The sequence below is a fragment of the Heteronotia binoei genome, chromosome 12, assembly GCF_032191835.1.
Source record: "Heteronotia binoei isolate CCM8104 ecotype False Entrance Well chromosome 12, APGP_CSIRO_Hbin_v1, whole genome shotgun sequence".
In the NCBI taxonomy this organism is placed as follows: domain Eukaryota; kingdom Metazoa; phylum Chordata; class Lepidosauria; order Squamata; family Gekkonidae; genus Heteronotia; species Heteronotia binoei.
The window spans coordinates 47,030,521-47,054,503 of record NC_083234.1 but is presented as its reverse complement, the minus strand read 5'-3'; the positions used below and the strand labels follow the sequence as shown (position 1 = coordinate 47,054,503).

Here is a 23,983-nt window from a genome sequence, read left to right as displayed (position 1 = left end):
CTTCAGGATGCACGTGTCAGAGAAGTATACTGTACTCAAATCCACTGGCTCCTCTATGTGGAAGGGCACGGCACAGGCATTGCAAGTTGGTGAGATGTCTGAAAACAAATCTCGGTAACTTTAAACGCCAGTTTGGTGTAGTTGGTTAAGTGTGCAGATTCTTATCTGGAAGAACTGGGTTTGATTCCCCACTTCTCCACATACATTTGCTGATGTGACCTTGAGTTAGTCACAAGTTCTTTCAGAGCTGTTCTGCTCAAGAGCAGTTCTGGGAGAGTGCTCTCGGCCCCACCTACCTCTCAGGGTGTCTGTTGTGGGGAGGGGAAGGAAAAGAAGATTGTAAGACACTCTGAGACTCCTTTGGGTAGTGAAGGGCAGGGTATAAATCCAATTCCCTCCTCCTCCTTCATGGCAACCATCTTGACACACTGAGCATCCAGAACGACACATTTCAATAACGTCTTCAAATTTCATATGGCAATTGTTTTGGGTCTGAGGAATACTGATAGTACACCAGTGGTTTTGTGGCAAACATATGCAGTATGAAATGATAGCAGTGCAATCAGGTTAATGCACTGGAAAGTCCAGATTGGGCCACAGCATCCTGATTTATGCCCCTGGACATACACACCTGTCATTCACATGATCCATTTTTGTTGCAGGAAGGATGGGTGTAGCACCTATCCTTTGATGAACACAATTTCAGGAGAAAGCATGAAGCTATCCTGTGGATGACTTTGCATATTGCAGGAAGTGTGAAAAGACAAACATCTGATCCTGCTTTGTTCCATCTCCCCCTGATTGGGAGCCCTCCTCTGCCTCTCTAGTTCTCCTGTGATCAAAGTCTTATTCTTCATTTAGCCCCTTTCAGGCGTCTTGTTTCTGGTGCTCATGCTTAATGTAGTGGGAGAGCATGCCACATGAAATCATCTTCATATGTGCAATTGCCATTTTGTGTGAAATAGGCAACATGTATATTTTCAAGTCATGGTACATGCAACCCAAAATATGGATTTTCTTTTTTTTAAGTATGTTTTTTATTATATAGTTGAAAGGGTACAGAAAATAAAAATGAGGGTGTCAAGAAATCAGAAAAATCTACATTTTCAAGGCTTGCAAACATGGAAGCTGCAAAATACTCACATTGCCCTTTCACACAGAAAAGCAACCATGTGTACTGATCATGATCAGACATAGCACACTCTCCCTGTACACAGGATAGGAGCATTAGAAACATAATTCCTAAAAAGGGCTCTTTGAGAGGCCTGATTCCTGCCTTCTTTTGTTACAGTGATTCTTGGTATGCACAGATGTGCCATGGAGCACATCACAAAGCCCATAAATATTGGAATTTGAGGGCCAATCTGTTTATAAGGTTGTTAACTAGATGACTTTACTCACTTGACTGTTGCATGTTAGAAAGGTGAAACCTTTCTGCAGGTTTTCAACATGTCACACTTGAATGGAGAAGATTTGCCTGGGGAAGCTGACCTATTGGCTGTTGTCTGGTGATGCTATGAACTCACCTTACTCCCTTTCCACCCCAAAGCAGTTTTACATATATGTTTAAAATATTTCCCTGTGTTGTGTGTTATAATAATTGAAAGTCTTTTCTAAATAGAGGGAGCTGCTGCAGAGAAAGCTCTGGAATGGTCACTGGCAATCTTGATCAGTGTTCTCTCTAAGCTGAGTTAACGTGAGCTAGCTCACCGGTTTTTAGCCTCTGGCTCACACATTTTTGTGTTAACTCACAAAAAATGGCCCCAGAACAAGTTAATTTATGCAGTAGCTTACAACTTTAATGCCAGTAGCTCACAAAGTAGAACTGCTCACAAGACTCCACAGCTTAGAGGGAGTATTGATCTTGACCTGTCTCCCCAAAACAGCAGCCTCCATGGCCTCAGCCTTGCCAATCAATTTCATTTCCCATCTTGTTTGCATTTTTGTCTTTAATTCCGCAGGCTCTTTACACCTTATTGGCATAACAGTCCTTTCAGAACCTGCCATTGTTGATGGCTCAAATTCCATAGTTTGTGGAACCAGAAAGATGACCCCCATTTCGTTTAGGACAGATGAAAAGAATAACATTTCATATAATGTATAATTAACATATATGATTCACCAGTAAGATGTACGGTGAGGGCCATTGGCTTAGATGGCTTTTAAAAGGGATGTAGACGTATTCATGGAGGATAGATCTGCCAACAGCTATTTGCCATGATCACTGAATGGATTCTCTATGTTTCGCAGCAGTCTACCTTAAGGCCAACTCACATATTATAAAGGCCATGTGGCAGACACATGGAGTCTCAGTGGACATAGTCAGGGAGTTTGGGGGACAATTCATGGGTACCTGGGCACTCAGTTTGGATCAGAACCTCAGCATGCAAAGAGGGGGAACTTCAATTCCAACTGAATGGTCACAGGAGCCATAAATGTTCCCAGTGGGGCAAATAGCTCCCCTGGGCCACTCCAAGATGGGGAAAAGACAGTCTTAGAAGCAGAGATTGGAGGCCTGCAAAATTTACAAGTGTCTTTGACCAGAAAGGGGTAAGATGCACATGCAGCTATTAAAAATATTGTGCTTCTCCAAAAAGAAACAGCAAAACAAAGCTAGAAAGCTAGTTGGGAAAAGCTCATACTTTTCCAGTTTTAGTAATCCAATCTGATATTTACAAGTAATATTGGGAAGACCTATGCTGTTTCAGGAGCAGGTTTATAATGTATTTTGAACTCCCAGTTTCATATAAACTGCTTTAGAGATATGAGAAGGGTACCTTCTGTTCTCTTAAATGGCAGCAAAAGAGATTATACGCAGCCTCTGCTCTAGTGTCACCAGACCCTGAGCTGCAATAGAAGATGGGGGAAAACTTAATATGCAAGAACTACAACTTTTTTAAAAAGCAAAAAATCTCCAAGCTAAAAAAAAGCTGATTTTGTTCCTAGGCAGTAAATCCTCTTCACTCATATTCTAGCAGTTTGGGAACAGCACATATTGCCTCTTCGTATTGAAGGGCATGACACTGTCTCCTTCTGATCAGGTTGCGTGATGCTACCATAAAGATACAGGAGGAAATTGTGCATGCCATACGCAGAGTAGAAGTGCACATTTGCAAATCCTCCAACATTGCCACTCAGATATGAAATGTGAATGTCGAATGGAAGTGATTCTTTTGAATGTAAAATGTTATCACAGCAAATTAAGCTTCAAGTGCCTTAGGTTTGCATCTTGCCTTGATTGACAACGAGAAAGGAGGACTGCAAATTAAGTAAAAAAAATACATAAAATTGCAGGCATCTCTAGACAGTACTGACAAGCATCAAATATAAGGTCTTATGAATGAACAGTTACCAGGTACTTGACCAATGTATGTCATCTATCAGATACTATTTCTTGCTTATTAGTCACCATCCAATACCAAATACCATGATGCGTCAATGATCTAATAGTGACAAATATAATCTCTTCATCATAGGTTAAACCCAGACAATGGACGACAGCAAAAATTCTTTAAAATGTGGAAATTATTAAACATTAGTATTTGAGAAGAAAATCCAGGAGAATATTTGTTTCAGCTCTAGTCATGTAAAACTAAATTAAATTTGGTTTTCCACTAGACTTAGAGGGCTGCACCAGACATGTGCAGGAAGTTCCAGCTAAAGCAACCAGCAGGTTTTAAAAATCCAGTTTTCAAGTATGCAATTCACAACCTTCCCCTCTGTGCCATTTTCCAAATCTGAACGGGGACAAATATCATTTAGGGAGGATCTCAGAACTGGAAAGCAGCATCAAGGGGAGGAGGTGTAAACTTGCCCCACAAAACCAAACTGAATTGGGTCCCTGATCATTGAGTTCTTTAACAAAATTAACGGGAGCTCTGCGTATGATGCACATCTGGTCTGGTGCTTGCTATAATGAGTGGGAGCAGACGTAACTCAGGGGCACAGCCAGCATCAGGAGTAGACACCCACAGATAGCTGGCCTTGGGAGGGTCTGGCATTCTGTGACAGAAACCACAGCACTCTCTCTTTCTCTGGGTGGTGGAAAGGGGGGCATCAACCCCTCCCCTGCCTGGAAGGTCTGGACTGCTAATCCCTTCTTCCTCCCTTGGCATGTATAACTGCTCCTCTGCTGCACCAAGTACCCAGATGGAGGAATGCTACTGGCCTCCATTTGCTCTAGGAACCACTGCCAACTAGAGGGCAAGGGCTGGTGAGCAATGAGCAGCTGCTTCTCCAAGAAGCAGAAGCATCCAAGCAGGCAAATGAAAAACAGAAATCTTTCATTTGCTTGCTTTTCCTGTGTGTTGGTGTCATGGGAGCAGCTGGGATGGGACCCACTGGAGGCCATCTTGCCTGGAAAGAGCCCTGAGAAGGAGAAATCCCAGTGGCATTACAAGCCAAACAGATACACCTGAGAATCCTCCTCCATTCCTTCTGAAGCTTGCTACTTTCTGGTCCAGTTGACAAAATGTTATTACAAGGCTCCCCGCAGGAAGGTGCCTGAAATTGGAAGTATCCTACCACCCTGGGTAGCAGCTGCAGGGTGCTGTGTGAAATTTCCCCCAGCAGTGCAGGAAGCAGCAGCAAGGCAGACTCAAACAAGGGAGAGGAGGAATGCATGGGGAGAGGAAGGCTGATGCCTGAAACAAGCATTTGATTGGCTCATCTTTGCAGACTGGCAGCTTATCATAAGAATGTGTTTGGAAGCCCAATCTAAATATCACATTTCTCTTCTTTCATAATTGGAGAGGCCAAACCTAGCGTAGGCTGGTTGCCACTGCAAAGCAGCCATCCCTTCACCTCCCTGTGTTGCCAGCCTTACGGAACCTTAGTATTTACTGCATATCTTGCATAACGTTAGCCTCCATCTAGTATAATTTCGAGGTTTAATGTGCCTATTCCAGTTTGGTTAAACCAGGGGTGTCAAACATGCAGCCCGGGGGCCAAACCAGGCCCCTAGAGGGCACCTATCAGGCCCCCAAGCAACTGGCTGTTGTCTGCTTCCTTCTCCCTTTCTCTTGCTTCCTTCTGCATCTCAACTTGCTTTGCAAGGCTTGCTCAATTGCAGAGGAGCTACAGAGCAAAATCTCGATTTTCTCCATTGGTTGAGGCTCCTCCCTCCCCCCCCCCCCCCGGTCTCCTGGGGAGGGAGGGAAAGAGCCAGAGCTTCCTTTGCCCAGTTCCCTGGATCCCACACAAGAAATACAAAGAAAGCACATTTAAGACCAAGAAGTGCTAATGTTTTAAGTTTTTTTAAAAAAATCTTTAGTCATGTTAGCTAGATCCAAGTAGTCAGCCGTGTTGGTCTGAAGTAGGAAAACAAAATAGGAGAAGTTGCATCTTTAAGACCAACTCAGTTTTATTCAGAACGTAAACTTTCGTGTACTCTCTAAGCACACTTCATCAGACGAGGAATCTGGTACAGTGACAAAGCCACACGTAGCTGGTAGTCAGTGGCTCAGAATGCAAACTGGTACAAATTTAAGAACCAATGACAGTATAGTAAAATTAACTGGTAGGGAGTGGTTTAGAATGCAAAATGGTAAAAAAAAAATTAAGGTTCAATGACAGAATAGTAAAATTAACAAATTGAGCAAACCTTTGATCTGAGTAGCATGAGCATGCAAAAGCAATAAAACAGTAATATGTCAAAATGTAAGAGTGTCTGTTAATGACTATATTGTATTAAGCCTGGGTCAAAAGGAAGGTATTTATATCTCAGAAGATTTCCCATCCAATTAATTTACCTTTTAACGTGTAACATATACGGTATATAGTTTGCCATAGGAGAAAAATACATTAAAATTAGTGGGAGATGGGTTCTGTATATGTAATGGGATAAACAGCCAATATCCCTGTTTGAGTTTGTCAGTACAGCTAAAAGAGAATTGCATTGGATAGTGATGTTCTTGTCCACCTAATTTACTTTTTAACATGTAAACATCATTCTAGTTTGCCATAGAAAAAACAGAATACAGTAAAATATAATGAAAATGGGCTAAGTATATGCAATGAGATTAACAGCCAATATCCCTATTTTGAGTATGCCAGTACAAAAAATCATTCTGATACACTATTCTAAAAGAGAAATACATTGGAATACTGTGGATATATAACTTACTCAGTGAGAGTAAGTTATAACTGTGGATGTATAACTTACTCAGTTTTTGACATATTGCTGATATTTTGACATATTACTGTTTTATTGCTTTGCGTGCTCATGCTACTCAGATCAAAGGTTTGCTCAATTTGTTAATTTTACTATTCTGTCATTGAATCTTAATTTTTTTTTTTACCATTTTGAATTCTAAACCACTCTTTACCAGATAATTTTACTATAACTGTGGATGTATAACTTACTCAGTGAGAGTAAATTATAACTTACTCTCACTGAGTAAGTTATACATCTACAGTATTCCAAATTAGGTACACAAATGGCCTGGTCCAACAAGATCTCATTTATGTCAGATCCAGCCATCATAACAAATGAGTTTGACACCCCTGGGTTAAATGATGCTGGAAGAGCAGCTCATATTCAAGTCACCATCCTTGTTTGGAGCCCCAGCCAATAGCAGAGCATTAACAGCCCTCCAGGGTACTTTGGTCCACAGTGCATTCTTCAAAGCTGGGGGTGGGTGGGTGGGGTTTGTGTGTGTATGTGTATGTTTGGCAAATCCAGCACCCGTCACTCGGGCCTAGGGTTGCCAAGTCAAATTCAAGAAATATCTGGGGGCTTTGGGGGTGGAGTCAGGAGACTTTGGGGGTGGAGCCAGGAGACATTAGGGGTGGAGCCAAGATCAAGGCTGTGACAAGCATAATTGAACTCCAAAGGGAGTTCTGGCCACCTTTTCAGTTCCTTCCTTTCGTAAGAAATAATGGAGGATAGGGGCACCTTCTTTGGGGGCTCATAGAATTAGACCCCCTGGTCCAAACGTTTTGAAACTTGGGGTGTATTTTGGGGAGAGGCACTAGATGCTATACTGAAAATTTGGTGCATCTACCCCAAAAAACAGCCCCCCCCCAGAGCTCCGGATACCCGCAGATCAGTTCTCCATGATTTTCTATGGGAATAAATCTCCACAGGGAATAACAGAGTTCCCAGCAGACATTTCGCTCCCCTCCCCCCTCTTTCTGATGACCCTGAAGCGGGGGGAGGGTCTCCAAATCGGGGGATCCCCTGCCCCCACCTGGGGATTGGCAACTCTACTCGGGCCTAAACTGCCATTTAATCTCCCACTGACAAGTTAATGGTTTTTCCCTTGGAGCTGGATTTCCCTTTTGATGCAAAACTGTCTTTTGAAGGCGAACAAACACCAAACTGCCAGGGCTTGATGCCTGCATGATTATTTCATAGAGTTGAGTCAGATCCTTTGGATTTTTTTTTTAATAGAGACCTGTGGGCAACCATCAGAAATGCATTTGGCCTGTAAGAAAAGATGTGGCAAAAAGTCCTGAGCAAAAGATGAACTTTCTTTTCTGCCCCAATTAGCTGCAACCTCCCTTAGAAAATTCAGCTGGAGTCAGAAGAATCCTCCTTGCCTGCAGCTGTTTTGTCTCAGGCTGAGAACGTGCCAGACATAATAAGCTACCAAGAAGCGGCTTGGGTGATAAGCTTTGCAAAAAGGGTAATATCTAAGAGGGGGCGAATACATTAGTAAGTTGGTTCTCTTTTTCCCTGAAAGCTGTTCTGTTGTGTGGTTTGGCTGGCTGGGCATGTAACCTGCAGCAGAAGACCCTGACCATGCATGGTATATCCCAGCACTGCCCCTCTATTGCTGTACTGCCACCTTTTGGCAACCAAAAACAACAACAGTGCAGTGCCTTAAAATATAAGCTGCAGCTGAAAACTTGGACCATGTGCACATCCCAGCACTGCCCCTCCACTGCTGTACTGCCACCCTCTGGCAACTAAAAATACAACAGCATTGTGCAATAAAAGGTACTTAAACATTGTTAATAATACAGTCAAAGACATTACCTTTGTAATGTGTTACTGGCTTAAAGGATGGTTTGAGAGGCATCAAAAGGTGGCTTATTTGGAAAATGTGTATGCCCCATCTCTAGATATGACCAAGACAGTTCAAAGTAAAACATTACCATGAAAATATAAAAACAGTATAAAATTATCAATAAACCACAAAACATCAGGGTCCAGGGTCATAAAACAGCATAAAATTGCATTGCTAAAATAGTAAACAGGCTAGAACAGGAGTGGCCATAAGAACCACACAGAATAGATGTTTGAGAGCTGCAAACAAGAGGGAGAGAGGAAATAGATGGGGGAAGGAGGGAGAGGTGGAAAGAAAGCAACTTTAACTTCAAATGCATTCTCCAAACCGCCAGCTGTCTTGGCTTGGAAAAGTAATTTAAAGAGAGGAATACCCTTTCCAAGTGAGCCAATGGGTCAGTGGGGACTTTGAGAGCCACACAAAGCCTTCTGGGCTAGAATCAGACCAGAAAACTCACTTTAAAAGATGGAACCCCTCAGCTGAAAATATAATCCTTATTATTATTTTATATAATGCCATCTGTATGTAAAGAAGGACAGAACCAAAGAACTGGGCCTTGCCAGTCTAAAGTGGGAAGGGGAAAGAAAGAAGGAGGTGAGGGAAAGCAGGTGAATGGAAGCCAAGGCAGCTACCTGTTTGCGTAGCTTCATTCCAGTGGGGATGAGAGACAAGGAGGCTGAACACCCTTATCTTGGCTACAAAATAAGTAGCCTGGGCCTGCTGTTTTGAACTTTGGGACTAAAAGTTCAAGCTTGATTTTTCCTGACTGTTGGCAGTTCTTCCTGCCCCACTCCCAGATTAAGTATCTGGACATGTTCTAAAAAAGGCAGATAATTTAAAAAGGAAACCCATACTGTGCATGTTTGAAAATCCAGAACAATTTTCTTGCATACATATGATACCCCCAAAGTTCAGTTCAAATCTCCACTCAGACATGAAATCTGGATGTGATTTTAGACCAGCGAGTCTCACTCAGCAAAACCTACCTCACAAGGCTGTTGTGAAGATAAAATGGCAAGGGCACTGTGTGCTCTGGGCTTTGTAGAGGAAGGGTGGGGTAAAATATATGTTTAAGCATGTGAAACTGGCAAATTAATTAGTTCTTATTGGGCATTAGTTGGTTTTTTTTCTGGCAACATGATCCCCATTGAAAATGACCTGCATTAAGGCTGAGCAAATACAGTGGGGAAGGAGAAAGAAAGGAACATTTGCATAAATTTCCAAGGATTAAAACCAAAGGGGGGGATGCTGATCACTTTTGCTAAGCCAGCAACCTTTTGCCTCTCCCTTCATATTTTCTCAATCTTTCTACACAGTAGTAAGATTTTGCTGCTGGGATCTTTGTAGAGGTCAAAAGAGTATTCAGAATTCTTGGGAAGAGGATAAATATTCATGTTCCAAAGTTGATCTTTTAATTCTGACAGCAGTTTGGAAATGTTCCCTTTAAAATCAGTGGAGAAATCTGACTAAGAGGTTGTTTTTTGCTTTAATCACACATCAAGATCACAGTTGGCTTGTTTCTAATCCACAAGTGAAATATTGGGTTGAGGCACATCAGTAATAACTTCAGAAAACACAAATTGCCTTCCAAAAATTATAAACATTATTTTAATTATGCCTTTATTTCCCAAATTTTGTTGGCTGTTCACATCCTAGCAGTCAAGTCAGAAATGAAAACTGGGTGAAAGAATGTAAATGGTGCCATGAAGAGGTAGGGTTGCCAACAACCTGGAGAGAGCTAAAAACGTTGTGCCCTCTTAACTGTTTCATATGCAGTTAAAGCCGTTCATGGCACAGAGGTAAATAACGTCATCATCTGTTAAATAACATCCTATTAATTCTCTCTTAAAGGAGAAGAGCATTTTTCCTCCAGATTGCTGCCAACTTGTGCAGAGGAGGGGATGAGTTGTAAGCCACATGCAGCTCTAATGTGTGGTTGCCACAAATCTTCCCGGCCCTCCTCCTATGCCTTTAATAGCTGCATGATGCTCAGATGATGCAGCTGAAGCTTTTGTTGACCTTATCCCAGGCCAGGAGTTGAGCAGCTGGCTTTCCAAGCTGAAACTTGACTTCTTTGAGCGGCATGTGAAAGTGCTAGGATGACTGACACCACTTGGCACTGCTTACAGTACCCATAATGCTGTTAACTGATCACTGTGGTTCTTCCAATGTCATGGCTATGGCCTCATACACGAAACTAGAAGATCTATATCTCTCAGAGGGCTTACAGAACAGAACTGTTCAGAAGAGCCTTTGGCTTCTCAAGAAATTGCTTTACGCGTGCCTTGAATTTTAAAGCTTCCCCTTCCCAATGGTTGTTTCATTGTTCGAATTTGTACTGTTTTTAATTGCTACCTACCTTGGGACTCAGTTCTCTGGGAGAAAGGCAGGCTTATTAATGTTTTAAATAAACACAGGTAATGTATTTTATTTACATTTTTAAATAAATATTTTAAATGTATTCAGCTACTGTTATTTTTGGTTTTTCCAACCACTTTATTTTCCATGGATTTATTTATGCTCCCCCCGCCGGTCCAAGTTTCTTACACAGGCCTAATTAAGAGATGATGCCTTTGCTGGACTTTTCCAGGTCTTTTCACTATCCATCATTGCATTAGTTATCTGTTATTATTCTCTCCAAATGTAAACTGGAATGTGCAAATCACCCTTTCCCTCCTGATAGCAGCCTACACTTTTGTACACCCACTTAGTTGATTAACTGTTGGGAGTGAGGACATGATACCTGAATACAGGACAGGAAGAAAGGAATAGCTTATGCCTCACTAATGTGTCATAAAAGCTCATTTTACACAGCTGGGTCCTTTGGAGAGCAATGAAAAGACACCAAAATCTTAAGCAACAATGCTACAAAGAGTGTAGTAATCCATGGGTGTTCCCAAAATGGAAACCAGTGGGAAATGGAAACCTAAAAGGATATAATATCGTAATCTAAGCTGCTGGGCTAAAAGAGCAGAACCCACCATCTGATATTTCAAGCACCTCACAAGAATTAAGGTATCTTCACACAATTTCCATTCCCCCCAAATGGCATTCTCTTCAGTTCAGTCTATATCCAACTCCTACCTGGAATAGTTCATATTATCATTACACCAATCCCTGTAGACTGGGAGGATTATTCTGTTTCAAAAGGCCTTGTTTAAAGAGTTGCCAGTCTCCAGGTAGTGGCTGGAAATCTCCTGGGATTACAACTGCTCTTCAGGCAAAAGAGATCAGTTCACCTGGCAAAAATGGCCACTTTTGACTCCTATGACATTATACATCACTGAAGTCCCTCTCCTCTCCAAACTCCACTCTCCTCAAACTCCACCCCCAAATCTCTGGGTTATTTCCCAATCTGGAGGTGGGAACTCTACTAGTTTAATTTATGAGGCAGACTGTTGTCATAAAGCGTTGCCAGCTCCAGAAATTGCTGGAGATTTGGGGGTAGAACCAGCGGAGGGCAGGGTTTGGGAGGGACTTCTGCAGGTTATAATGCCAGAGCCTCTATGCCACACAGCAGTCATTTCCTCCAGGGGAATGGATATCTGTTATCTGGCAATCACTTGTAATTCCAGGAGAAAGTATGAAAAAAATAAGTGGTAGGTTAAGCCACAATCATAAACACAAGACGATGAAGAATTAAACATGTAATGAAACACAGGCTTTCTCACTCTGTCCATGAACATGTGCCACGTTTATATACCAAGTCAATAAAACCAAGGCCTATATTCCCACTCTGTGACATACACACATGCATACACAGGATGAGCCTAGTCTACACTGTGTTGACAAGTTCTTCACAGACGTGTAGGGTGGCCAGGTTCTCCCTGGCCACCAGCTGGGGATGGGGAGGCTACGGTTCCCAGATCCAGGTTAGAAGATTTGAGGATGGAGCCTGGGGAGGACAGGGACCGCAGTGGGGTTCAAGGCCATAGAAACCACCCTCCAATGTATCTATTTTCTCCAGGGGAACTGATCTATGTAGTCTGGAGATGAATTGCAATTTCAGGGGATCCCCAGGTCCCACCTGGAGGCTGGCATCCCTACATGTTGTTCCAAATATAAAATAAAAAAAACACAAATGCAATTCATGTCAAACCTCTTGTTAGGACCAACCCAGTGTACAAGCTTTATTTGGAAAAGAGGGAAAAGGCAGATTTTTTTTTTTTTAGGTCATGATCTTAAGATCTTGTCAGACTAACACATGGTAGATCTTCCGCCAGGCAAAGAAGAATCACATTTCAGGTTGTTGCAGGCCAAGGACCATAAAAGCAAGAGATAGCAAATAATTTAAACAACATAGCAACAAGCCCTTCCTCCCAGTGTGCCCTCTTATGTTGCCCATGTTGGCTTCAGGCTGCAGTATGTTCCTCTGAACCTCCCTGTCTTTATTGTCTACTACTCCATCTTAGTAAGGAGAGAAGGATCCAGGCAGGTATGCATTTGTCTCACTTGCTAGCATCTTTGCTGGCCTTCACTTCACTCAGCCTCTTGGATGATTTATCTCAGCAAGTGAAAAAAGACAATTAGTCCACCCCTACCAACAAGGTAAGTGAGCCCATTAGGTTCTACTGAACATGTTATGAGGCAACAGCTCTGCAGACTGCCTTGAAATCCGTTGGATTTCTTTCCAAGCTACCTACTCCAGAAAGCACGTTCTCTTCCTTCAAACTACTGCTTTAATGTGTAGGCAAATGTGTGCACATGGTAATCAATTGAAACAAATATGATCAATAGACTAAGCTTTCTTTAATTGGATAATAGCCTTACCAGTCCTGCAGACCAGTCTGGAAGTTGCCTTCTGTAGAGTCACGTATTCCCCACTTACAAGAAGTAGCAACAGTTAGCAGCCACGTGCTTGGCTTGGATGTGATACTCAACAGTCTTAGGAGAATGGCTGGCCTGGCTTAACAGCTGTTGGCACTAATTGGGCATAATAACAGAGCTGGCCACTGAGCAAATTGCCTGTGTACACAACTGCAAAATCAGCAGCTGAGGGCTCAAAGGTTAAAGAGAGACTAAGCATCACCAGTCATTGATGGATGACCCTTGATAGAGGCACTGGAACCTGTTTGTATCTCATGGTTTTATGTTTCCTTCCTGTTTGTATAAGTTTATATGAGCCAAGTAATTAAAAATATAGAGAGAGAGACATTGAAGAAGAGCAGCTCACAATCTCCTTTACCTTCCTCCCCCACAACAGACACCCTGTGAGGTGGGTGGGGCTGGAGAGGGCTCTCACAGCAGCTGCCCTTTCAAGGACAACCTCTGCCAGAGCTATGGCTGACCCAAGGCCATTCCAGCAGGTGCAAGTGGAGGAGTGGGGAATCAAACCCGGTTCTCCCAGATAAGAGTCAACACACTTAACCACTACACCAAACTGGCTCTCCTGTTTACATTTTGAGCCAGTTTGGTGTAGTGGTTAAGAGCAGCAGACTAATCAGGAGAACTGGCTTTGATTCTCCACTCCTCCACAAGCAGCTGCTGGGTGACTTTTGGCTGTTCTCTCAAGAGCAGTTATTTCAGAGCTCTCTCAGTCCCACCTAACCTCACTGGGTGTCTGTTGTGGGGACAGGAAGAAAAAAAAGATTGTAAAATGCTGAGACTCTGAGGGCAGGATATAAATTCAATCTCTTCTTCTCCTTCTCCTCCTCCTCCTCCTCCCCCAACCCCGATTCTGTACAGGTGCCTGAAGTTGCAATGGCTTGATGACAACGTTCTTGAAAGGCTGAAAGTCTCCTTTACTATGGTACATACACAATACTCCCATTGTCCCACTGTTATCACTGCTGTGATCTCATTCACTAACATCAGAGCTCACATCAGGAAATTTCTCAGCAGCTCAGGCCCCAGAGGTCAGATCTGTCGCTCTCCCAATCTATTGCTCTTAAGTATGCCTAGAGTCCAAGGCAGTTGCCTCCTCTTGTTTCATGAGGGATGCCAGCTTGTACACTGATCCCTCTAGCCATCCCTTTAATAACAGTTTGATTTGTAAAGAAATAATCAGGCGATGTTATTTATCTCCATGCTGTGAAATGCTTCAGCTGCCCATTTTCACATACTAAATCACAGTTAAAAGGGCAAGGCGGTTTGGTTGCTGGCCAGTTGGCAACCTGTGCTTCCTGATAGAGACACCACTGCTGTTGGAGACCTCCAGTTTGTTTCAGGTCCTATATCCCCACAAGCTCTGAAAAAGATGCCAAACACTTCTCTCAGCTTCCTCAACAAGACTTGTCCCCATTATTCCCAGTGCTCATATCTGATTGTGTGCACAGCTTCAAACAGGCAACAGTCTGTAGGGGTGAGGTATCAGAGCAGATAATTTGCTCTCTAAAGGGGACAGGATGCAAGCAATACTGGCCTGTGGTGTGGTGCTGCCATTCTCTAATTGAATAATCGCTTTTCAGATCTTTGAGAGAAGCAGCTGTGGATACAGCCCTAGACATTCTCTGCCAAGGACGTGAATCAAGATTCAATTGCAGCCTCTCCCTTAATGAGTGGCAGCAACGGCTGGTCAGCTCCGCTAATGGCAGACAATGAGACCTTTTGATTTTGCAGCATGCAGTTCAACCTGGTCTTGAACTTGGGCCAGGGAAGTTTTAATACAGTCAGTCGCAAGTTCCACTTATTATGGAACAGGATAGATGGGAATAAGCAGGCAGACAACAGAGATATGAACAACGGGAGGGAGGGGGGAAACGACATTTTACATGCAAAGGTCCTTTTGTTCTTGGCTGCTTCCACTCAGAAGGTTTTTGCTACCCTCAGGGTTTTTTGGGGGGTGGGGGTGGTGGGGAGAGGACATTTATACAACATCATTCCAGTTTATGGTTGCCAGCAGTGCCTCAGCATCTGCTAGAAGATTCTGAGGATGGTACCTGAGGAGAATATGATGTTCCCTCCAGGTGATTCCCCAGGAATTTCCCCTATGGTACTCTACTCTAAAGACCATAGATACATGGGGAAATTCCCAAACATCATGGTGGAGGACATTTCCCAGCCATTTTTTCCTCCCATTTCTCAATTGCTTGAGGGTAGAGGATTGGGGTGAGAGTGGGAGACTACCTGTTGGAGGTGGGCTAATGGCAAGTCTATTCCATGTCCCCCCCCCCCCCCGCTTTTCAGTGCACTCTTTCCCAAACCTGCTTTACTCCAACCTTTTTTTTCTGAATGAGCATAGTCTCCAAACACATTAGCACGTCATGTGGAAGGAATGATGTGCACTTTCTCGCTGCAAAGATACCACTCACACTGAGCACCATTTCCACATCATCAGCCCCTTGCAGGTGTCCTTTTCTAAGCACTTTCCTTCCTCCTGGGCCTCTGCAGGTTTTATGCTTATTTGTTTTTTAAAAACTAGTAATTGCTATTGTGCTATAATGATCTATCACTACATATCTATTTCTTTTGCAAATATTAGTTCCTCTAAATTTCCAGTTTTCATATTTAAAAAGATGAAGCCTCAAGCCTTCCCACTGCAGAGAGATGCAGGCAGGTTTTGTCCTCATTGCTTGGAAATGAACGGGGAGGGAATGCTATTTGTATGTTGATCTTCTACTATAGCATATGGGCAAAGAAAACAAAAACAGTGGAGAGTTGCCATGTTGGCCATGATCACCACTGTGGCAGTGGGCACCCTCCTACCTGTACCCTCATCCCCCTGACCATGGGAGAAAAAAATGGTGGGAGCTCTAGCAATGCTGCTGTTAGGGCTTTGATACACTTAGTTGCATGTAATAGTTAGCTTGCCCTCCAGCTCAAATGTCGTAGCCATTAATATCTGAGTTGAAATGGGAAAAAAATTAATCTTGCAGGGGGCCAGAGACTGCCAACTAGCTTGGATCAAAGAGATCCATGCAAGGCTGACTCTATCAGAAGACACTATCTCAGGCAGTGAAGGTCAAATGCAATGTTCTGGACCAGTTTTTCCAAAGTGTACTGTCCTTAGGCCCCAAGTATATTGAGTCTGGGCTATGCCACAATGATGGGAAGGGTAAATGGAGCAGAAAAGACCTTCAAGATGTTGCCTGCCATGGCTGTCCAAAAGACAAATACTCAAATGAAGCCGAGGGCTTTACAGATTCTATGAATCTGGCAGTTTCTGAAAAACAATAATTGCTTTCAGAGTAGCTAAATGACACATTTTTGCACATTTTCATAAATGTTTCTTCAATTGTTCTCCTCTTACAATTCCATGTCTGTACTGGAAAAACACAAAAGAAGTCTCCTGTGACACTGTAAAGACTAGCAAATTTATTCTGGCACAAGCTTTTGTGATCCTGAGCCCCCTTTGTCAGATGCACAAAAATCTTGCTGATTATACAGAATACATATTTTAAAAATCTCACCAACCAGGGATTTACTTCACTACATCTGACAAAGGAGGCTCAGGACAGAATAAGTGTGATAATTTTTTAGGTGCCAGTTTTTTGGAGGGTGCCACGGGGGACTTTTGTTTTTGCTACATAACTCATACAGCTGAATTCTTATTGAACATTTCCCCATCATACAACAGTGCTTTGGAGAGCCAGTTTGGTGTAGTGGTTAAGTGTGCAGACTCTTATCTGGGAGAACCGGGTTTGATTCCCCACTCCTCCACTTGCACCTGCTAGCATGGCCTTGGGTCAGCCATAGCTCTGGCAGAGGTTGTCCTTGAAAGGGCAGCTGCTGTGAGAGCCCTCTCCAGCCCCACCCACCTCACAGGGTGTCTGTTGTGGGGGAGGGAGGTAAAGGAGATTATGAGCCACTCTGAGACTCTTCGGAGTGGAGGGCGGGATATAAATCCAATATCTTCTTCTTCTTCTTTAGAAGACAAATATCCTGAATAAAAGAGGGAGGACACCCTAATCCTAGGCATAGGAAAGCAATAAGAGAGGGTGAGTAAGAGACCCATCATTTGATCTCTTAACGGCAAGACACACAGGCTGAGGGAGAGTTGGGTGTTCCCTTTTCTGGTTCTTCCATGTGTTCCCTCAGAGTTCTTTGAGCATCAGAAAGAAAAGTAGTCAAGTCCATGGCCAGGCACTGTGTTCTGAGGCAGACCTAAGAACACAACTGAAGAGACTGAGAAATCAGTGTACAGCAGGCAGGGATAACTACATTTTTGATGATGATGACGATGGTGATGATGATGGAATTGTCACTGTCAGATATTTGACTGGTAGACAGTGTTCTGCAATTCAAGATCTAGCCAAGTTCTCTTCTTGGAAACTGCAGATGTATCTTCACAGCATTCTTGCTATTCCAAACAATATTGACTTTTAGAGCTGAATTGGTGTTATTTGTTCAATGCCCAGAATGTCCAGGGGTGAGGTCAGACGTTCATAAAATCCCGCTACGGGCATGAGTGAAGTCCAGAAGCAGGTCGGATTTTAAGCGGTTGTCCAAACGTTAGCATCTGCGAATGGTGGTTAGCTCACTCAAGTCCCACATTGAGACAACTAGGGCGTGGACTAATTTGATACTGCTTTAAATCCGGAAGAAAATTCTTCTGACGGTTCCTGAGCGGAATTTCTCTGTTTGAACGCTCCATCGTTGGCGACTCGTCGGAAGCGCACCACCGCTTCCCTCCCAAAGCCCCCTGCAAGTGATATCACTGCGCCAGTGAATGAGCAAGCGAATGTTGGCTCGATAAATCGTTTACCCGCCCCTATGTCCGGAAACAAAACTCACTTTTGAAAGTAGATGTGAACTAGATGTGAACTGATTTGAATTCCTGGGTTTTTTTCTGCACGCGTAGTGCTTGTGCTGGAAAAGTAGTGCCAATGGACTAGCAAAACTGTTAGTGATCTGACCCATTTAAAAGCGACGCGCTGCAGATAGCGGGCATCACTGCGCCTGCGCTAATGCAGATTGACGTCTCATGAAATGAGGTCCGGTAGAACACTCTGATCGACCATTGACGGGACCCACATAGGATAGAATGGGAGCCTGGCTGTTGTCTGATCAGAAAATTGGTTGTGCGGATTATAATAGAGGCGTGTTGCAGATGGATTTAATGGTGAGTGTGACCGCACCCCAGGTGTCTCTTGCAACTTCTAGGCACTGTTTCATGGGCTCCAATGACAACTGGCAAAGTAGTAACCTTCTTTTCCCAGAGGTGGTCTAACTCGATTTTTAATTGGTATTATTGTTGTTGTCAACTATTCCTTTCATCTGTTTTTCCCCAATTATAGAGCTCAAGATAATAGGACTGTTAGAGAGATCTTCCAGCCATGCACTGACCAGACACAGACTTGCTTAGCATTAGCAAAATTCCTAGATCATAAGAACACAACAAAAGCCCTGTTGGATCAGACCAGTGGCCCACTGGATCAGACCAGTGCAGCATCCTATCTCCCACAAAAAGGAAGAATCAGGAATCCACTGCTGACTTTCTTCCTAACTTCACAAGTTACACAATGCTTAATTTCTTTTTAAAAACAGAAGTTGAAAATTCAGGGACACCCCAAAAGGTCCATAAAACCCAAGTCCCCTGTGGTAACATTCATAATTCTGGGTCAGTGTGTTCCCTCCCTTCATGTCATCCCTCATTCTGTTCTGCCCCTCAAAGGCTCCCCCACTTGAAATGCCAGAGCAACCATCATTCAGACCCCGGGTGATTTGTACCTCTCCCCCCACACCGTGCCAATCACTGATTATTGCAAGTGGGAGCCAGGGAAAATATACCATGTTATTGGCCCAGCCTAAGAGGCACCCCACCACAACTATTGTTAACTTAACAAAGATTCTGAACAATTTGAAAACAAAACCCTCCAACAGTGGTTATTACTAACCTTACAGGAACATATGAGAGGGTTGGCATTTAACTGATTATCCGGGATCATAACAAAGTGGGTGGGAAAGTATTTTTTTGTCTAAGCCCTAACTCCTTTTCTTCTTTTCTTAAATAAAGAAATCTGATTATATTCCACCTTCACAAAAGAGACAAGCAAACAGCACAAGGAGTCTCAGCACGAGTCCCAAAAACCTTTGCTCAGTTTTAATGAGTTAACTGTTTTGTATAGCTGAAAAGCAAAAAAAAGCAGTGAGCTGAAAGCAGAAAAAGGCAACCCAGGAGCCTAAATGGGAAGGGGGGGGCTTATTCTTGGTAGGCATTGAGGGGGGCTTGTCCTTGGGCCCTATGACTTCTGGATGTTTCCCAGTGAATACAGAGTAGAGCACCCCATTCCTCATCTTGAGCCTGCTTTAAAATGTTCACACCTCTCAGGCTGAAGCGAGTAAGCTTCTGTTTCTGATCCAAGCTCAAAGCATGTCAAGGGTCAGATAGTATGTATTGACTTTTCCCTGAAAGGACGTAATGTGTCTCATGCATGTGGGAAAGATATCCTTATAAGACCTATGTCTTGACAGGGGGCAAGAGGACTTGAACCTCCCCTGGGGTTACCAACTTCCAGGGGGTGCCTGGAGAGCTCCTGGAATTACAACTGATCACCAGTTCCCCTTTGAAGTGTGGGCTCTACAGCATTATACCCTGCTGAGGTTCTTTCCCCTCCCTAAACCCTGTTCTTCCTGGGCTCCACCCTCAAATCTCCAGGAATTTCCCAACTCGAACTTGGCAAATCTTCTGCAGACTGAAAGAATATGGGTTCCACAGTACTCCTTTTATTTTTGTGGAGTCATGGGACAAGATTAACATGAGAAGATATATCTTTTGACAGGACAGTTTTGAATTGGGGTGCTTTTGATGACCACCCCAGTAATGATTGTTCACCAAAAAAATGTGTTTCTGGCTATACTAATAAAACAGTGGTTGATTGTCAGCTCTGCAATATATATCAAACTGGTTGGGGTACATGAAAAGACTTGCCTGGCAATGGAAACAAAATCATCCATGTAATCCTTCCCTTTCAGTATCTCTGGACAGGGATTTCAGTTTTTGAACAAAAATGGCTAATATGCCTAGCAAAGTGTTAAAAAAGTATTTTACTTTTGCAAATATTCCACTACTTTAATATGCAATTTAATCTTAACACACAAAAGACATTTGTTAAAGATGTCAGAGAGCTTCAGAGAACAAACAATGGCTTCCCATGTTTGGCAGAGCCGTCAGATTCAACGTTTATCAGAAAATGCTTTATATTCTGTTAGGTCTTCTGGTCCCTCAAACATTGTTCTGCTCAACGGGGGCAGAAAGTCTTTAAGAAACTTTTAAAGGAAGATCTCTTCAGGAAAGAGAGGAAAAATACCAGATGGATGTGGTGTCCATTTTGTTTTCATTTTTAAAACATTCTCTGTGACCGTTGAAAAGACACAAAGGTTTTTAAAAATTCCACTACGTTTCTTCCCACCTTCCTTTGTACCTTTGGTGAAGCACTGCTCAGTTCTAGGAACAAAGAACCCAAGCAAAAGTGAGCAAAAAATTACTCACGCAGAAAACCTAACGTGCCGTCCACTTCAGTGTTTCCTTCCTGCTTAACAGCTCTTTAAGAATTCTCTGTAGGGAAGTGCCTTTATTTCTGCCACAATTTGACAATAATTTTTTTACAAAGCTAAGTAAAGAAAGAAGGTATTTACTGGAGAAGAGAGTAATTTGGAGGCTGAGATGACAGTAAGAACAGAAAGAAAGAGGGTTCAGATGACTGATTTTTAAAAAATGTAAAGGCATTAAATTTAGTAAAGACATTGTTTACTTTAATGTTTGCATTCATTTCATCCTATATCGATATGGTCAAACAAGTTTCACAGTTTTTGAAGCACTACAAAAACACTATACTAAACATACTAGGCAGTAATTATAGTGGGACAGCAAAAATAACATGAACTAGGAAATAAAACTGTAAGCCACAAAAATCCCAATTTGATCCAAAGACACCTTGGCACGTGCCAGAACCTGGAATTCTGGTTCTCTTTCTGTGTTACAGGAAGCCCCCTATGAGAGTCACTCATGCACCTGATTCCAGGAACAATGTGGATGAAAAAGGGGTAGAAGTCATGCTAAGAAGGTGCAGCACTCATTTGGAAGCAATGGCTTTTTTACCCTGTGCTTCCAATATCAGGGTCTCCAATGATGGACTAGATAGCTACAAGATCTGCACTTTTTATCATATGTATTGTTGCTTTTATTGCATTTTCTTCTCTTATAATCCAGTGTTCACATTGTTTGCAATATGCATTATACTTTTTATTGCATCCTTTTCTAATTTTGGAATCTACCTTGAGTCTCAGAGAGGAAAGTGGACTATTAATACAGTAAATGTGACCATGTGCTAAACTTCCCTCTTTGAAAAACATTCTTATCTGATGAAGTCTGCAACACTTCCTGTATTCCATTTATAGACTGCTACAAGGGGCAGACTTGGGGCTTTTCCATTATGTCTTGAAACATCTTTCCCTCTCCCTTTTTTAGCCTGATGAAGAGTTTTGGGGCATTCATATGCTTGCCACCACTTTGAGACATTTAAGCCTGGTTCCCACATGCAGGCAGTAAGGGGGGACAGCCAGTGGTATAATGGAAGCGACTGTACCCCTTCAGACTGCAGTGGTGCATTCCAGCTTTGAATGTTTCTTCACATAATAAACATGTTAACACAAAGCTGGTACAATAAAGAGAGAAGGTTTTTGTTTGCTGTGCTTTTCCCATTTGATTCTAACAGTACTTCTGCAGGCAGATCTGTTCTGTTGGCCAACAATGACAATCTACAATCGCAGTATGTAAATTCTGAGATCATTGATAAGTCATTAATTTTTCTTCTTTTTTTACTATGAATTCAGGCCTTAATTTTTTCATTCACCACCCACCCATCCTACTGCTGTAGTTTATACTATCCTGTGGTGATCCTCAGATATTATTGGGTTTCTTTTTATAACAAAGTATTGTAGGAAAAATCTAGCAGCAGTCTGGTGAGGTTTATGATCTCCTTTCTCTGATGTAGGGTAGAAGGAGATATGCTCCACCATCCCATCATAAATACTGGCTAGGAATCTCTAAGCAATGTATGAGAACATACCACCTGCGGTTATTGTAGCTTGGAATGAGAAAGAATAATAATAAAATTATTATTCATATGACATTGTATGTGGTGTAGCAAGGAGATCCAATGTTTTCTGGCAGAATTAAGTTCTAACTCTTTTAGCATTATGTACCACTAGGCAACAAGCTAGACTTATTTTTGGGGGGCTGAGAGAGTACTGAGAGCTGTGACTGACCCAAGGTTACCCAGCTGGCTACATGCGGAGGAGTGCAAAAGCAAACCTGGTTCTTCAGATTAGAGTCCACCACTCTTATCCGCTTCACCATGCTGGTTTTATTAAGGGATAGAGACCTGTGATCGATAACATAAATATGAAATCTATTGCACTGGGGACTTCTGTACTGTTGGGTTCTCTCCATGAAATTGATAGGTCCAGGATAGGTCAAAGGAAGAACTTCTTTATGCATAATGTGCAACTCCTTCATGGAATTCACTGCTACAATATGTGGAGATGACCAATAGTTCAGATGGCTTTCAAGGTGGGTTAGACAAATGCATATTGGTTGTCTGTCTATCTAGAGCTAGTATGGTGTAGTGGTTAGAGTGTCAGACTAGGAAACCAGAGACCCAGGTTCCAATCCTCACTCTGCCATGAAGCTTTCTGGGTGACCTTGGGCCAATCACTGTCTTGCAGCCTACCTTATAGAGTTGTTGTGAAGATAAAATGGAGGAGGGGAAAACACCACACTGGGTTCTGGTCCTTGGAAGAAAGGCCAGGTAAAAATGTACTAAATATCTCAGGGCAGTATAGGAAAAAGAGCAGACAGCAGTACAGGAAAAAGAGCAGACAGCAATTGCTTATGTGTTTCAGCTTAGGAGTTCTGAGGCTTTTGGTTGGCCACAGCTAGAATTAAGATAGGGTACTAGATGGACCTTGGTGTGATCTAGCTGGGCTGCTTTTCTGTTCCTAAGCAGGAGAAGCAAAGCAACTGTAGGTGGAAATTGGCTCTGGGCCTGTCTGCTTTTTCCAGATTCACTGGTGTGTGATAATTACATGATTTACACACTCATTCCCTCTCCCTTAGTTACCCTTCATCGTGTGGCTGCTGATTAAATTCACACTGCATTCACAGCAACATAATAAGCTTCATTATTCCTCTGCATTGTCCTATTTATTGCTTATGAAATAGAACTTATTAAGCCAGCAAAATAAAAGAAGACAGAACTGCAAAGGATAACCCTGAAAGCAGAGTCATGCCAAGGACTTATCAGGATCCCCCCATGACACACTTCAGGCCAAAGGCTCAGTAACCTTGAAAGCCAAAGCAAGTGGGTTGCTTGCTTTATATAAGTACTAGGAATAAGGTCCATTGTGAATAAAAATACAATGGACTCTAGAAAGAGGCTCTGGGTGAGTGCCCCCCCCCCCCTTGCTGTCTTCCCACCCACCCAAGTGAAGGCATTCACTCCCCCTTCCACACCTTAAGGGGAGATGATCTTTGCCATCTGGAAAGCAGTTGTAATTCCGAATGATCTCTAGCCCTCACCTGGAGATTGGCAACAGTGTTCCACAGGAGGAAATGGCACTGTACCTTTCTGAGGTCCCATCCCTCCTCAAACCCTATCTTCTCCAGGCCCCAATCCTTAAATCTCCAGGAATTTCCTAACCTGGAGTTGGCAACCCTATCTGTAACTGTAAAATGTAACAGGAACTGTAAAATGCGTAACATCAAGATTTTAGCTTTAGACCAATTTAAATGGTTTTAATGTTTGATTTTTAATATATGATTTTAATGTATGATGTATAATATGTATTAATGATCTATTATATGTATTGTGATCTATTTATGCTGTGAGCCGCCCTGAGCCTACTACGGCGGGGAGGGTGGGATATAAATTAAATATTATTATTAAATTAAATATTATTATCTCCTTCCCTTTATCTGCCCCTCTGACTTCAGCTTTCCATCACCTCCCCCCGCCCTGCAGCCTCTACATAGGAAAGGACAGTCTTTCATCACACTGGGGAGGACCAAAGCTGCTTACATCATTCTCCTC

At 42.7% G+C, this 23,983-nt stretch overlaps 1 protein-coding gene across 1 annotated transcript in view; it reads right to left on the bottom strand.

Moving 5' to 3' along the window:
- Positions 1 to 12,897, bottom strand: part of GPAT2 (glycerol-3-phosphate acyltransferase 2, mitochondrial) — a 132,343-nt gene extending 119,446 nt beyond the window's left edge. Inside the window, exon 1 of the mRNA XM_060251857.1 lies at positions 12,783 to 12,897. The gene's annotated coding sequence lies outside the window, so the exon portion shown is untranslated. The remainder of the gene's footprint in view (positions 1 to 12,782) is intronic.
- Between the last annotated feature and the right edge of the window lie 11,086 nt (positions 12,898 to 23,983).